The sequence below is a fragment of the Acomys minous genome (assembly GCF_964271855.1).
Source record: "Acomys minous genome assembly, chromosome: 5".
Lineage (NCBI taxonomy): Eukaryota > Metazoa > Chordata > Mammalia > Rodentia > Muridae > Acomys > Acomys minous.
The window spans coordinates 90,088,718-90,101,927 of NC_140494.1; the positions used below are offsets into that span (position 1 = coordinate 90,088,718).

At 43.5% G+C, this 13,210-nt stretch overlaps 1 protein-coding gene across 2 annotated transcripts in view; it reads left to right on the forward strand.

The window, feature by feature from the left end:
• Positions 1-13,210, forward strand: part of OPCML (opioid binding protein/cell adhesion molecule like) — a 1,121,617-nt gene that overhangs the window by 356,686 nt on the left and 751,721 nt on the right. The gene's annotated exons all lie outside the window — the stretch shown is intronic.

Below are 13,210 nucleotides of genomic sequence, written 5' to 3' on the forward strand. Positions count from 1 at the left end.
TTTTTCCTTTGGAAACTTTGGGTGGAAATGGTGCCACAAATATAAACAGGCTGAACTCTGGTACCCTGCCCTCCTTTTCTGGTGGAGCCTCGTTACCTTATAAAGCACCGTCCTCCAAGTTTACCAAGCTTCTTGCTTCACCAACTACATTAAAAAGGCTTGCCTTTCTCAGCCTAACACTTGGCTTTCTCTAACTTCCATCCAAGAGCCTGAGTTTGAGTTTTTGGGAAAGTACTACACGCGTGAAACTCAGTGTTTGCCCCACGTAGTGACCACAGACTAACACGGAGAGCTAATTCTTAGGTGTGGGCTCCAAGGCTGCACTCCTGAAGACTCTGCTAACAGAAGCGCAGGAGATTTGTATTTCAGGATGTTCCACAGGACAGGTGGTCCTGATGCACAATCAAATTTGAATGTGTGTGTGTGTGTGTGTGTGTGTGTGTGTGTGTGTGTGTGTGTGAGAGAGAGAGGGGGGGGGAGGGAGGGAGGGAGACTGTTCGGTCATAATCCTCCAGCTCCTAGCTGAATTGTTCCAGGATAGTCAAATACTTTTTTAAATAACTCCAGGGTTCTACTTTTTATGAACTAATAATGTGGTTCCCAAAATACAGGTCTAAAGTGCATATTCCCACTTGCCATTTGCCATGCTTCTCAACATTTATCTACGATGAAAAGTGAAATTTAGATTCCCCCATGTGCCTGGAAATCATATGTAAACCTGTCCTGAGTGGGTTAGACACAGCTATGCAGATCACCCAGAGACGCTTCAAATTCAGACTGTCCTAAGATATAATATATATATATATTAGTGAATTATAGGATTTTTTTTTTCAGAGCTCTTCGTCCTTTCCCATCCTTTTCTTTCAATTTCAGGTTTCCTAATTAAATGTGTGAACAGAGAAACTGTGCTCTTGATAGATGTTGCCTGTCATGGATTGCAGTCCGTAATGGAAAACATCTTTGGTCTGAGCTTTTTTCTTTTGTTCCCTTTCCGTTATGCTTGTAAACCTCTGCCTAAGTAAGTAAGGTCTAAACATCTTTAGTAACAAGAATAAATAAGCAATAGAGGAGACAGACTGTCGGCTCAGAGAGGATCTGACCAACAGCTTTCTAAAATAGAAAGCCCTACAGAGGTCGCCTAGCACACCAGCCCTTCCTTGGCCACATCCTTTCTGCTCGGTGCCGCTTCCATTTGAATCGAGCTGTGGCCTTCTTCTGTCTACCCACACAGACCACGGTCCTCTCAAATATAGCACAGTCTCATTCTACATATACTCAGATGGATCCTATGACATTGAGTGAACCTTTAAAAATGCTAGAAAGCTAATGATGGAGCTACAGTTCTTCCATAATTACAAAGAAGATGCTTAAAGCGTTTCTACCCATGGTGGGAGGAATTTACACTAACCACGAAAAATTAGGCTATAGATATTAGTAGACTAAAATTATAGTTGTATAGAAAGTTGAAGATGTAGATAGAAACACACACACATATATCTAAATTTCCTTATTTTTTTTTCTAGAAAATAACTCACAGAAACACACCACAGATTCAAAGGCTTAGCCTCTGCTTTTTTTCTAGACCACACAGGTCTTACAAATATGTTTCCATGCAGATGAGTGCCAATGCTTCCTCCATAAAGTGCCATATACACTTCACCATTGACTAACTATTTTGTTCTGTAACTGACAAAAAAAAAATTGTGATCACCTTTTTCAACGTGCTTACTCAATACTGAAGTGTATTTTTATTGCCACTAAGAAAACCATCAAGTCTTCTATGGTGGGGGCCGAGGTTTGGCCAGCTTCTGTTACTATCAAGTGCAAGGAATGGAACTCTGAGCAGACAGGAGGCAGGTGTTCTGAGGTGGAACCTGGGTTTATTGCAAAGGCCTGTCTCTTCTTTTTCCTTCAGAAAGTTTGGAGGGAAGTGGTCCTAACAGCGAGCCTTAGGGAATCTGCTCTGAGGTACCACTTCCTTTTTCTTGTCACCATGGAGGAGGGGAGCACTTCTTTGTTCTGGGGAAAGTGGAGAGGGGGAAAGGATGGAAGACACAAGGGACTGGGCCTGACAACACAGAAAATGCTGACATAAATTAATCAAACGAGGCATCTCCCAGGATTGAATTAGTTCCTGATTGATGGCTGCGGCACTGTGTGTGCCCGGCCATTTCTTCACTCTCATCCGTTGTTGCCCCTGATTTATGTCAGCGTCTCAGTGCATCGGCTGACTAGGGATCCTTGGAGGATGGATGGAAGCGAGAGGGGTGCACCAGTGCTGGCCACCCCTTGGTCCCAATCTTCATTTCAACTCTCAGAGTGACGACTCATCTGTCAACTTCATTGTTTGCCTCATAAACTCGGTGTCTGCATTTTAGGCTCTGTCCTACTCCTGTGAGGACTGAGATGATGATACATATGCATATGCATATACATATACATATACATATACACATATAGACATACATACACACATATGTGTATAGTTCTACTTTATTTTTCCAAGTATGATTTCTTAAAACTTTAACAGAATGCCAAGTAAATGTGCCCACTATTACCTGTGACCTGCAGGGAAGCATCCACCAGAACTTAGCTACTGCTCATTTTTGTAATAAAAGGCACCTGGGTTGATTTGTAAGCTGACACGGTTGGCATGTTGGTGGCTTCCTGTCTTGTGGAACTAATTTGCTCCTGGAACATCTTTTCACAGAACAAGCCTTGCTGATTTATTTTGCTGCTCATTCAGGATGTCTGAATCCTGGTGGATGCTCGTCTGTGTTTCTTTCTTTCTTTCAAGTTCTCACTATGTTGCATTGGAGGTCTGGTATTCCTGCCTGTCATTGTATAGCAAGAGTCTCAGTCTTCAAGGCTTTTAGGCTCTGGGGTGTGGGGGTGGCAGGGATTACGTGCAATTCAGAGGATCAACCTCATGATCAGAGATGTAACGATTCTGGCTAAGGATTCAAAGAAGAATCTAACTATCAGGCAAACATGGAAACAGGTACTGACTTGAAAGATCATAGGATTGTTTTTAAATGTGTTAGCTACAGGCAGTTTTGTGTACAGTGTTTGTGTGCAGGTGTGTACCTCTTTGTGCGGAGATTAGGGGACAAAGGCAGATGTCCAGTGGTATCCACCTTGATTTTTGAGACAGGGTCTCTTGTTTCTTTGGAACTTGTTAAGTAGGTGAGGCTGACTGACCACAGAGGCCCAGCAACCTGCCCTCACACTTTAGTAGATTATACTCTGTGGCTCCTTTGCTTTCTGACATGGGTTATAAGGATTGGACTCTGGACCTCATGCCCAGTTTAAGTGATTTTTAAGCATGGATTTTCTTGTCTCGATATAGCTAATGTTACTTGAAAACATGCTGAAATGGAAGATCAAAGTTCATGAATATTAATATGAGTTGTATAAGTGCTGCTTGGTTATCAACACATGGAATTCTTCTGGAAAAAAACAAATTTTAATGACATTATTTTCAGGCTTGTATCTTAGACTAAAATTAACTTCTCTCATCTCTATAAATAGTTAGTAAAGTTAAATGGAATAATTATTAACTATGTTTATCTCCTAAGTTTTGGTAAATGAGTTAATTTCTTGTTACCCAGCCAGATCTGGCTATGTTTTTGAGCTTGTCAAATACAGACACCTCTGAATCAGAGCTTAAAACATTGGACTGGTTGTCTCCTCACTAAAACCTGTTCTTCCTACTTTGTTCCGAACTCCACTGAGTATCTACTACCACATGCCCGGGTGCCTAGTAGCCCAGGAAAGTCTAGTCATTCGTGCTGCCATTACTCCCTCCACAATGGCAGGCTATGTCTCCTTAGAGCCTGTGCCATCCCACAGGCTCACCTTTTTTGTTCACACTGTTTATCCCTTCTGGTCTCATTTAGCAACCAATTTTTATCCCTCTATGCTTTCTTCTGAGCGTGCCATCACATCTTGCCTTCTTCACACCATAGCCTTATCATACTGCTGTATAAATAAGCCCTTATTTTTTTGAGTATTGATCCACCTGTTCCACGATTCACTCACTCATATTCATTGCACTTAGATCTCCAGCCCCCTCGCTAGCTGGAGGGGTAGGGCACTGGCACCACACTTGCCGAATAAATTAATGCTTCTTCAAAGCCAATTCCAGTAGAGAGGAATTTTTTAAATAATTTAAAGAGTACTTCAAATTAAAGAAGGGGGGGGCTCTTCCAAGGGGTTTCAAAGCATTCGCATTATGTGGTACTTCCGCACGAGGGACTTCTGCTAGGCGTTCAAATCAGAGGCCACCATGACTAATTTTGCAGAAGGAAACCAACATGAAATCAATTTCCATGAATTTTCCAGGAGGCAGATATAAGCCAGGTGCACCACAATCACTAGTCTCCAGCCCCTGGACACCTCCTCAGCATCAGACCTTCATCTCTTCTCTCCCCGGGGTTGCTCTTACACACTGAGAAAAGAGCAACGGTTCTTGTAGTCTCCTGTCCTTTACTATTTCTTTGACATATCTGGATGATTTTTAGCGCAAAGGATGACTTTGGGTGCCTCGGTTTCTTTTTCCTGGGAGACCAAATATTCAGAAGAATTCTTCCATAAAACTTTGGGAAAGACAAGCAGTCTTAGATCTTTGTCTGTGAAATCCTCCCTGGACAATCAAGCTTCAGACACAAGAGCAAACAGTCAGGTCTGGGGCTTCCTGTGGGATATTGATCTTTCTTCTCTGCTACAGTGTTTTTCTCATCCTCCTGGCATCTAGGGGGAAAAAAATGAAACATGAGATTTGAAAAAGTAAAAATACTGAAAGCTGACAGCCGAGTCTGGCATCCTGGGTTGTAGGAGACTGCCAGTGGAGAAGCGACTAGTGGAGACCACTCTTGCCCTTCAGGGGTCACTGATTGGACTTTTAAGACTTTGGAGCAGAGCTAGGTAAATAATAGGTATTAGGAGTGGCAAGATGAGGGCCTGTTGGAAAAGAGGGCTAACACAGCTTCGAGAAGCCGAGCTGGCAGGACAACAGAAGGCAGAGATAATGGCCCACCTGGAAATATCTTCCTCAATTGCTCTCGTAGCAACCGAACAGGGAATGCAGACAGGTGGAAAATGGGCATTTGGATGACCAATACATACAGGAAACAATGAGCTATGTGGCTTCCCCACTCACTAATAACCTCATCACCAACTTGCCTTTTATCTGTGAGTGCCATCACTTCCCTAAGGTCTCTGACATCCAAGCCAGAGTGCCAGGCCCCCAGTCCATATTGGTACAGGGCAGGTTTCAGGAGCTACATCTGATGCCGGGGAGCTTTCTTTCACTCCGTTTTGCTACCTTGGACCAGCTTTAAATGAAGCACTAGTCTTCAACCACAAGCCCACGAAGGCTAATCTGGTAGCACACATCCTTTTCTCACTGTGCTATCCAGTCTAACTACCCATTTGGATTTTTCTGTTTTAGCAACCGAGTGCTAGTATTCAGTCTTTTCAGCACTTTAGCTCCTTTTAGATTGTGTATCCCCTCCAGGTGTTCATTATCCTACACTTAGGAAGCTTTGCCTTCTTCCAGTCCTAGTCCACAGCCTTACTGCCTGGAATCAGCCCCTGTTTGCTGTTTCATTCCATAGATATTTAATCTTGGATTGCATGCTCCATCTCACGGACCAAGTGGCCTACTCTCCATCCACACACTTCCCACTGGCCTTTCCTGATTTGCCAGCTCATCACTCCTGCTGGTTACCTAAAAGGTCACCATGTCTACGCTTTATATTGTCCAGTGAGCACCTCTACACACACTTAATGCAGGCCAGTCTAACTGCATGTATACTTGAGCCAATCACTTCTGTTCCAAATCTGTGGCTCCACCTCTACTTCTTGTTCGGTCACTCAGACTGCCTCTGACCTGTACTCAAGGCGTACCTGTGAAAGACAGATTTCGCCAGCTCTTTTCATATCTTTGTAACATGCCCTCCATTTCTATCTCTGCTGTCTCCTGGGAGATCTTTAAATCTGACTTCATATACTGTATATGGGCATTTACTGTGTAAGTACAGATACTGTATATACAAATATGTTATTATCTAAATATGAAGTGTGACATGTTACATTACATGTATCCATCTCACTTGTAATTTGGCCATCTGATACAAGGATTATATGCCTGATAACACTTCACATTTAACGTGTTGAGGGCCTAAGGGTGTAGTACAGTTGTAGAGCACTTTGCTGTGTAAGTGTGAGGCTCTGAAGCTGATCCCAGCACTAGAAACAAACAACAACAAAACCTGCAGCCATACCCAAACCTTAATGATCAAATGAACATTTGATCTTTGATACTAATGCCAACTAACACTCACTCAGTCTTCTCCCTCTGCAGAAAATGCCCTCACTGCATTGCTCAGCAGTTAGCTTGATTCGTGTCTTTCTAGCACCCTCTCTCATTGGCAAGCCTCTTGGTTCTTTGTCCAAAAACCATTCTGAGTCCATCTGTTCGCCATCATCTTCACTGCCACACCCTGAATCCAACCCCAAGTATCACCTGAAGTATAATAAGTAACTTTGTTCAGCTTCTGTGTTTCCAGTTTTCAGTCTACAGCTTCTAGAAGATCCGTCCAACATGGCATGCCAGCATGTCATGTTCCATGCTGAAACCTAGCTGCCAAAAGCCTTCACTCACATTTTGAATGAAGTCATACCATTCCTAGTCACCTCCAATGCCCTCTTGTTTCAGGAGCATCTTCTGTCTTCTTCCTCACCTCCAGCTACCCTCACCCTTTTCTTTGACCTAAACATCCACAGGTACTTCATCTGAGGCTGATTTACTCACTTTGCCTGGACCATCTAGCCTCCAGAACTCCTTCATCTGAAAGCTGCCTCTCACTGAGTCTGGCTGAACAATTTGAATCAGCACTCCCCTCTACTTATCTGTTTTCTGCTACATTTTACTTTCTTTGTAGAATATATTGCTACCTGGAGGTACCTTATTCCATTGCATGAGAGTTATGTATCACTCCCCAGCTGCTAGGCAGATTCTAGGAGAACCTGGCTTTACCAGCTTTAATAACCTCAGTGCTAGTGTAGGGGCTCATTTCCCATTTTTACTTAATTAATGGATTAATCAGCCCCTATAGTCTTCATCTCTTCAACTATTGCTAGGCTGCCTACACTTGTAAGTAATTGCATTGCAGTCTCCATGTTTGTAAGCATTTGTTCAGCTGGGTCTATAAGCGCTAGATTATAAGGAGCACGTTCTCAGTGCTGCCTGCCTGCAGCTGAGTCCTAACAGTGAGCAGATGTGGCATTTCCTGATGTCAAATGAACACACAATAGAAGGATGCCAATCTCACCGATGGCATTTGCTCTGCTACTCATGGATGACATCAGAATCTTACCCCCTGGATCTGGAACCTTTCTCCTCAACAACCCTGTTATGCCTCACAGACCCTGGCTACTCATCTCTCTTTCTAGGGCAGGCCATCCAGCCTCAGCCTTTTCTTCACTAGGGTCTGACTCTTTCCTGACCTTAGGTACCCAGAATTCCCTGACCACTTTTGGTCCCATGAGATTGTGGTTTCCCCCTTTCTCAAGCTACTAAGTAAAATGCAAAGCACCCAGAAAGCCTGCATTTCTGCATTTCAGATGAAGATCATTGAGGCTTCTTAAATCCATCCTGTACATTCAACTAAAGCTCAGGATGAGCTGTTCGGTCTGTGTTTTTATTTGATAGAACTGATGAGCTTCACACACACACACACACACACACACACACACACACACACACACACACCTCGCTTGATTTCTGTTCTTTCTCTGAAGTGGAGTCAAACTGGATTTCTGTCAAAACAGGCTATCTACATTGAGTATAAAGAGAAAATAAATGTGCCTAGCACACACACACACACACTCACATATATGTATATATATATGCACACACATATACACTATACTATATTATTTGCTGTCTCTTGGTCTTAAGACTAGATGTTAGGGTACATGGTATGTATTTCTTGTGGTGCTTTGCAGAAAAATCCATTTTCTATAGTGTTTCTTCTCAGTCTTTGGAACTGTATAAACAGAATATTATTCTAGTGTTCATTAATCTTCATATCTTGCCAGCAAAATAGTATTACTTACTTTTCATTTGGGGGTGACTATTATTATTTGAATACTTGTTGTTTTCCAAATATCAAATTAAGATACAGCATCCTTCCCTTCAAATTGGTTATCTCACTATTCTAACATAGTCTCAAGATTTGGCTCAGATCTTTCCTTTAAAATGAATTTTAACTTTATATTTCCCAAGAATTGTTCTCAGACTCCCCCGGGGAGCAGTCAGCACTCCCTCCTTTGGGTCACACTGCACCTCCAACTTACCCAGAATCTCCACAGAAATATTTTGCCTTCATATTTGTGCAAAAAATTGAATTTTTAAAACTTTATTTCTATATCCCCAGCATTTTGAGAGCACAGCAGATATGTGTCTGACCATGCATATAAAAAATGTTAGTAACAATGCTTAAGAGATCAGCACCAGAACCTCCACATGATGTGAAAAAAAAACATTTTATTTTGAGGAGGACCACTGGCAGAGACCAGAGGCAAACAGCCTGTTTGTTGCTTTCAGCTGTGCTTAACATTTATTCCTGTGTGATTTTTGAAAAATAATCAGATTAGGATTGCCTATTCAACATCTTTAGTGCTAAGAAAAATTAGAATCTGATGAGCCCGAAGGCGACTTGATCGTGCTGTAGCTGTGTGACTTTGGGAAAGTTGCTTGATTTCTCAGTGTCTAGTTTATCTGTGATGATAGTATCATAAAATTACTTTCCTCTGGGATAATAAGATGATGGATTGATGTCTGTAAAGGTAAGTCCCAGGACACAAGAATGAACATGGCCATAACAGTTGTGAGTGGTCCAATCCTGTTTGCAGCATCATTCTTTATTCCTGAAAGACCCATTGGTTTCTCCTGAAGCTGGGGTCCATCAACTCTCACGCAGGGCAGCTGGGGCCAAGGCTTGCTGTCAAGTGGTTCATCACAGATTTCCTATGCTGTCCCATATTTTATATTTCCTTGAATTACATAAGACCTGGGTCAGCTAGACCCCAGCTCTGTTCTTTAGACTTTCCATGCCCTTTGACCTCAGGACACCAATTTTAGTCTCCAAATGGCACTGGCTGCCTACCTCCAAGCAGCATTTCTTTTAACATTGAGCCACATGAAAGCCTGGAGGACTGGCTCTTTCCTTCTTGCCTTGCAGATAAACAGGACCGTGGGGTGCAATCACACAGCCCACTCTCCCTTCTGCCCACTGCTCGGCTTCCATTCACTCTTTCTATTCCCTACAATGGAACTTGGAAGGACATTTGTTAGCAGGTCTTTCTTTTTTCCAACTGCAAAATGACTCATTCTGGACTCAAAGGATATCCCAATACACTCTCCCAGTGTCCCTGGCGGGTTGTGTATCAAGAACTGCAAAAATGACCTGAAGCGATCCATTCCACAACCAACTGCAGTCAAGCAAAGTTCTCCATTATTCTTACTGGAACGGTCTGCATCATTTTTCACCTTTCATGGAAGTTGCTTACCATGTCCTTTCATTTCCTCATGTTCTCTTAAAATGTAAAAAAAAAAAAAAAGTGAGTGAATTTAACACTCTGAAGGGAGAATTATCTTCAAGTCCCTTGAGAGGTAAAGCAAGAACAAAAATGAATGGAAGGTAGTTAGGGTAGGAAGGACAGAGATGCCAGAAAAATAAATAAATAAATAAAAGAACACTTTTCTGGTTGAATCACCATGTGGGTGGGGTAGGTAACTCCAGAGAAAGAGAAAGCAACAAAAATATCAGAGGGTAAGAGCTGACCGGTGGGCAAGCAGCATTGGAGTGACCCACTCCAGAGAGGACTGTTCTGAATCACAGGTTTGGGAGCCTTTGACTTGTGGCAGGGCACTGACAAGCCCGGGGTACATGGGACCACCCTGGAGGTTCTGCATAAGAGATGGATAGTGAAGGCAAAGCTGGGAAGCACTAATGCTGAGCTGCAGTTTCCTTATGAATGAGAAAACATTCAAGCATAAGCGTATTTATAGCTGGAGAAAAAAGATAGGAAAATATCGCAAACGTCTCTCAGACCCATCCCATCATAAGCCTGTGGAGAGCGCCTTTGACAAGATGGACTGTGGTCAGAATTTTTTGGCCCCAAATTAGAAGACAGCTAGCTTTTAGATCTGCTTGGAATTAGACTGAGTTAGACAAGAAAATGGGATTGTGTTTACCGATAATTCTTAACGCGCGTCGAGTGGTTTTGCATACATTATTTATTTTGCATTTCTCAGCAGCTCTGCAATTTGGGCTGTATTATCGTATTATTAAAGATGAGGGAAACAAACAAAGAAGCAATGAGACCAAGATGCAAGCAAGCACTGGACACTCGTAGCACCAGTGCAGCCTTCCTGGCATGGTGCCTAGCCCTCCATCTCTCACTTCCACCGAGGTAGCTTTTCGTTCTCAGCACTTCATCTAGATCATCTCTCTCTCTCTCTCTCTCTCTCTCTCTCTCTCTCTCTCTCTCTCTCTCTCTCTCTCTCTCTGTGTGTGTGTGTGTGTGTGTTTATGCATGTGCATGTAAAGTGTAGAGGCCAAAGAGCAAACTCAGGCATCATTTGCTTGGCACTACTGGTCTAGAACTTGACAAATAGGCTAAACTGGCTGCCCAGGCAATCCCAGGGATCCACCTGCTTCTGATTGCCTAGCATTGGGATGACAGGTGTATGCCAGTCAGCCCAGCTATTTAACATAAGGTCTAAAGATCTAACTTGGGTCTTCGGGCTTGCAAAGCAAATGCTTTACCAATTGGACTATCTCCCCAGCCCCCTAGTCTAACTCCTTTTAGCTCCATTTTTCCCCACTGCTATTTTACTATTCCAGCTAAGAATAAGTATAGCCAAACACTGGAGAAAAGTGCAAGCCTGTTTGCCTTTAATCATACACTTATCCTCTGGATAATATGCAGAAGATGCTGGGGTAGTGATCCAAAACAATACCAGCACTCACTGAACTGACTTGCAGAGCAGTGTTAACACTCCTCACAAAGAGCACAAGGCTGATAACTGCAAATGAGTTTAATCTGTTTCACATCTGAGCTGCCCTGGGTTGACTGTCCCAGTTGCCTTGTGCCTGAGTCGCTCAGGTCAGGCTCCAATTTCACAAGCCCGCCTTGTCAAAGGAGAAGGTTTGCTGATGTGCAGGGCTCAGCTAAGTGTCGGAAAGCCCATGTATAGCACATGTCTCTACCCACAACTGTGCGTTCTCACCGTTCGGGCTATTGTCAGTAACTCTCCTGCTGTCTCCATGGCTACTCATAGCAAAGACAACTGATCCTTTTGTCTTTATTCCCATGACCTGTGCCAATGTTGCAGTGCTAAACATCTCTCCTATGTACAACCGTGTTAACGGTACAGCTCTGGGGACTGGGGAAAGGGCTTGGTGGGTAAGAGCAGTTGCCGTGCAAGCATAAGGACCTCGGTTCAAATCCCCAGCATCCATGTAAAAAGCCAGGACTAGTTCCCCCACACACCTGTAACCCTAGCACTTAGGAAGAGCAGATATTGGGGGGGGGGTGTATTGCTGAGATTTGCTGCCTGCTTGTTTAGCTCTAGGTTTAGTTAGAGACCCTATATCAAAGCGAGTGAGTTAGCGGGACACTTAAGGTCCTCCTCTGGCCTCCAGATGTGCGCACAGAGGCACAGATGCACACTCACACATGTGCACACACTACACCCACCCACCACATAAATACACCACAAGGAAACACAGGAAAAATAATATAGCTCTGCACTTAAATTCTCGACTTCGCAATCTGGCTCTGCTATCACTTGTTGTGTGAGCCAGGGCAGGTAATTTAACCTCTCTGTGTCCCAGTGCCATCATTCAAGCTAATGGAATGAACTCTTGGGGTTACTCTGTAGATTAAATAAGTTCATGTATGGAACACAAGGACCCAGGAATCCCTATGTAGGTGGTATTCATTATTATGGTATATTATAATTAAATGCTTTCTTTTCTATTTAACTGTGAGTGCCTTATAGGCATTGGCTGTTCCTTCCTATGCCATAGTTTTTTCTCTCCCTGGCATTATCTGACACAGAGCGAAGGCCCTATTACTGATGGATGAAAGAAGAGAGAGGCTTTTATCCTTAAGTGGCTAAGGCACCGCTGGACAATTAATGAATCAAGTGAGGGACTGAGGGAATGGATACAAAACTTGCACACAGTGGCCCACACAGCATAGTTCTTTCAAGATGAAAGTCATTGTCTTCATTGTCTAGGTTTCCCCGTGTTAGATGGATTCTCAGAGTCCTCCCAGCACTTTCATCTAGATGGGCCACAGCCGAGGCACATTGTGGGATTTGGGGGTTAGACACCCATGTAGTCTGAAGTCATCAAAGATAACACCTGGAGAAACACAGGATATGAGCTTAGAGGAAGGGTCTGGACCAGAGAATATGAGGTATGGCACCTCTTACTAAGGCGGCCTTGTGCCTGCTGTCCTTGGTGTTGCGCTTAAACAAGAATAAGACTCACAGAGCAAGAACCGGAGGGCACAGCATCCATAGCCTATCTGCCTAACCAGGATAAAACTGAATCCATTGTGCAAGTAGGAAGTAGCAAGGCTCCAAGCCCAAACAGAATAAAGGACATCTTTTTCCCAGAGGTGAGTTGTGGCACCAGGCAGTATTGCTTGCTGGGAAACCGGACTTCCGGTCAAGGAGGCGCTCACCAGGTTCCTGCCTCGGCATCAAGTACTAGGATATCCGGGTTATGAGTAGGGGCCTTCTCCGAGTCCACCCCACTATGTCCTTGTGGGCTGAGTAAGCATGACATGCCAGGATCTGTGTTCATAGCTTCAGTGCAACAGGAAGACCCCCAGTCTTTTGAGCAGGCAGAGAGACAACAGGCTTCCTGAGCCGCAGTCCCTCCCTGCAAAGCTCTGTGGAAAGTCTGGCCCGTGCTCTAGGCGTGCAGATTACTGAAGCGTGGCTCAACTAACTTTGAGAATGTTCTGGCTGTGCCCAAATCACAAATATATTTTGTCTGAGTATGTTCCCCCCTAATTTTTAAATGTATATGTATTTCAAGGGAAATTAAATCCATGGGTTTCTGGTTCATTTACTCTTAAATCATTAAAATGCTGTTTAAGAACATTAGGCATTCAAGGA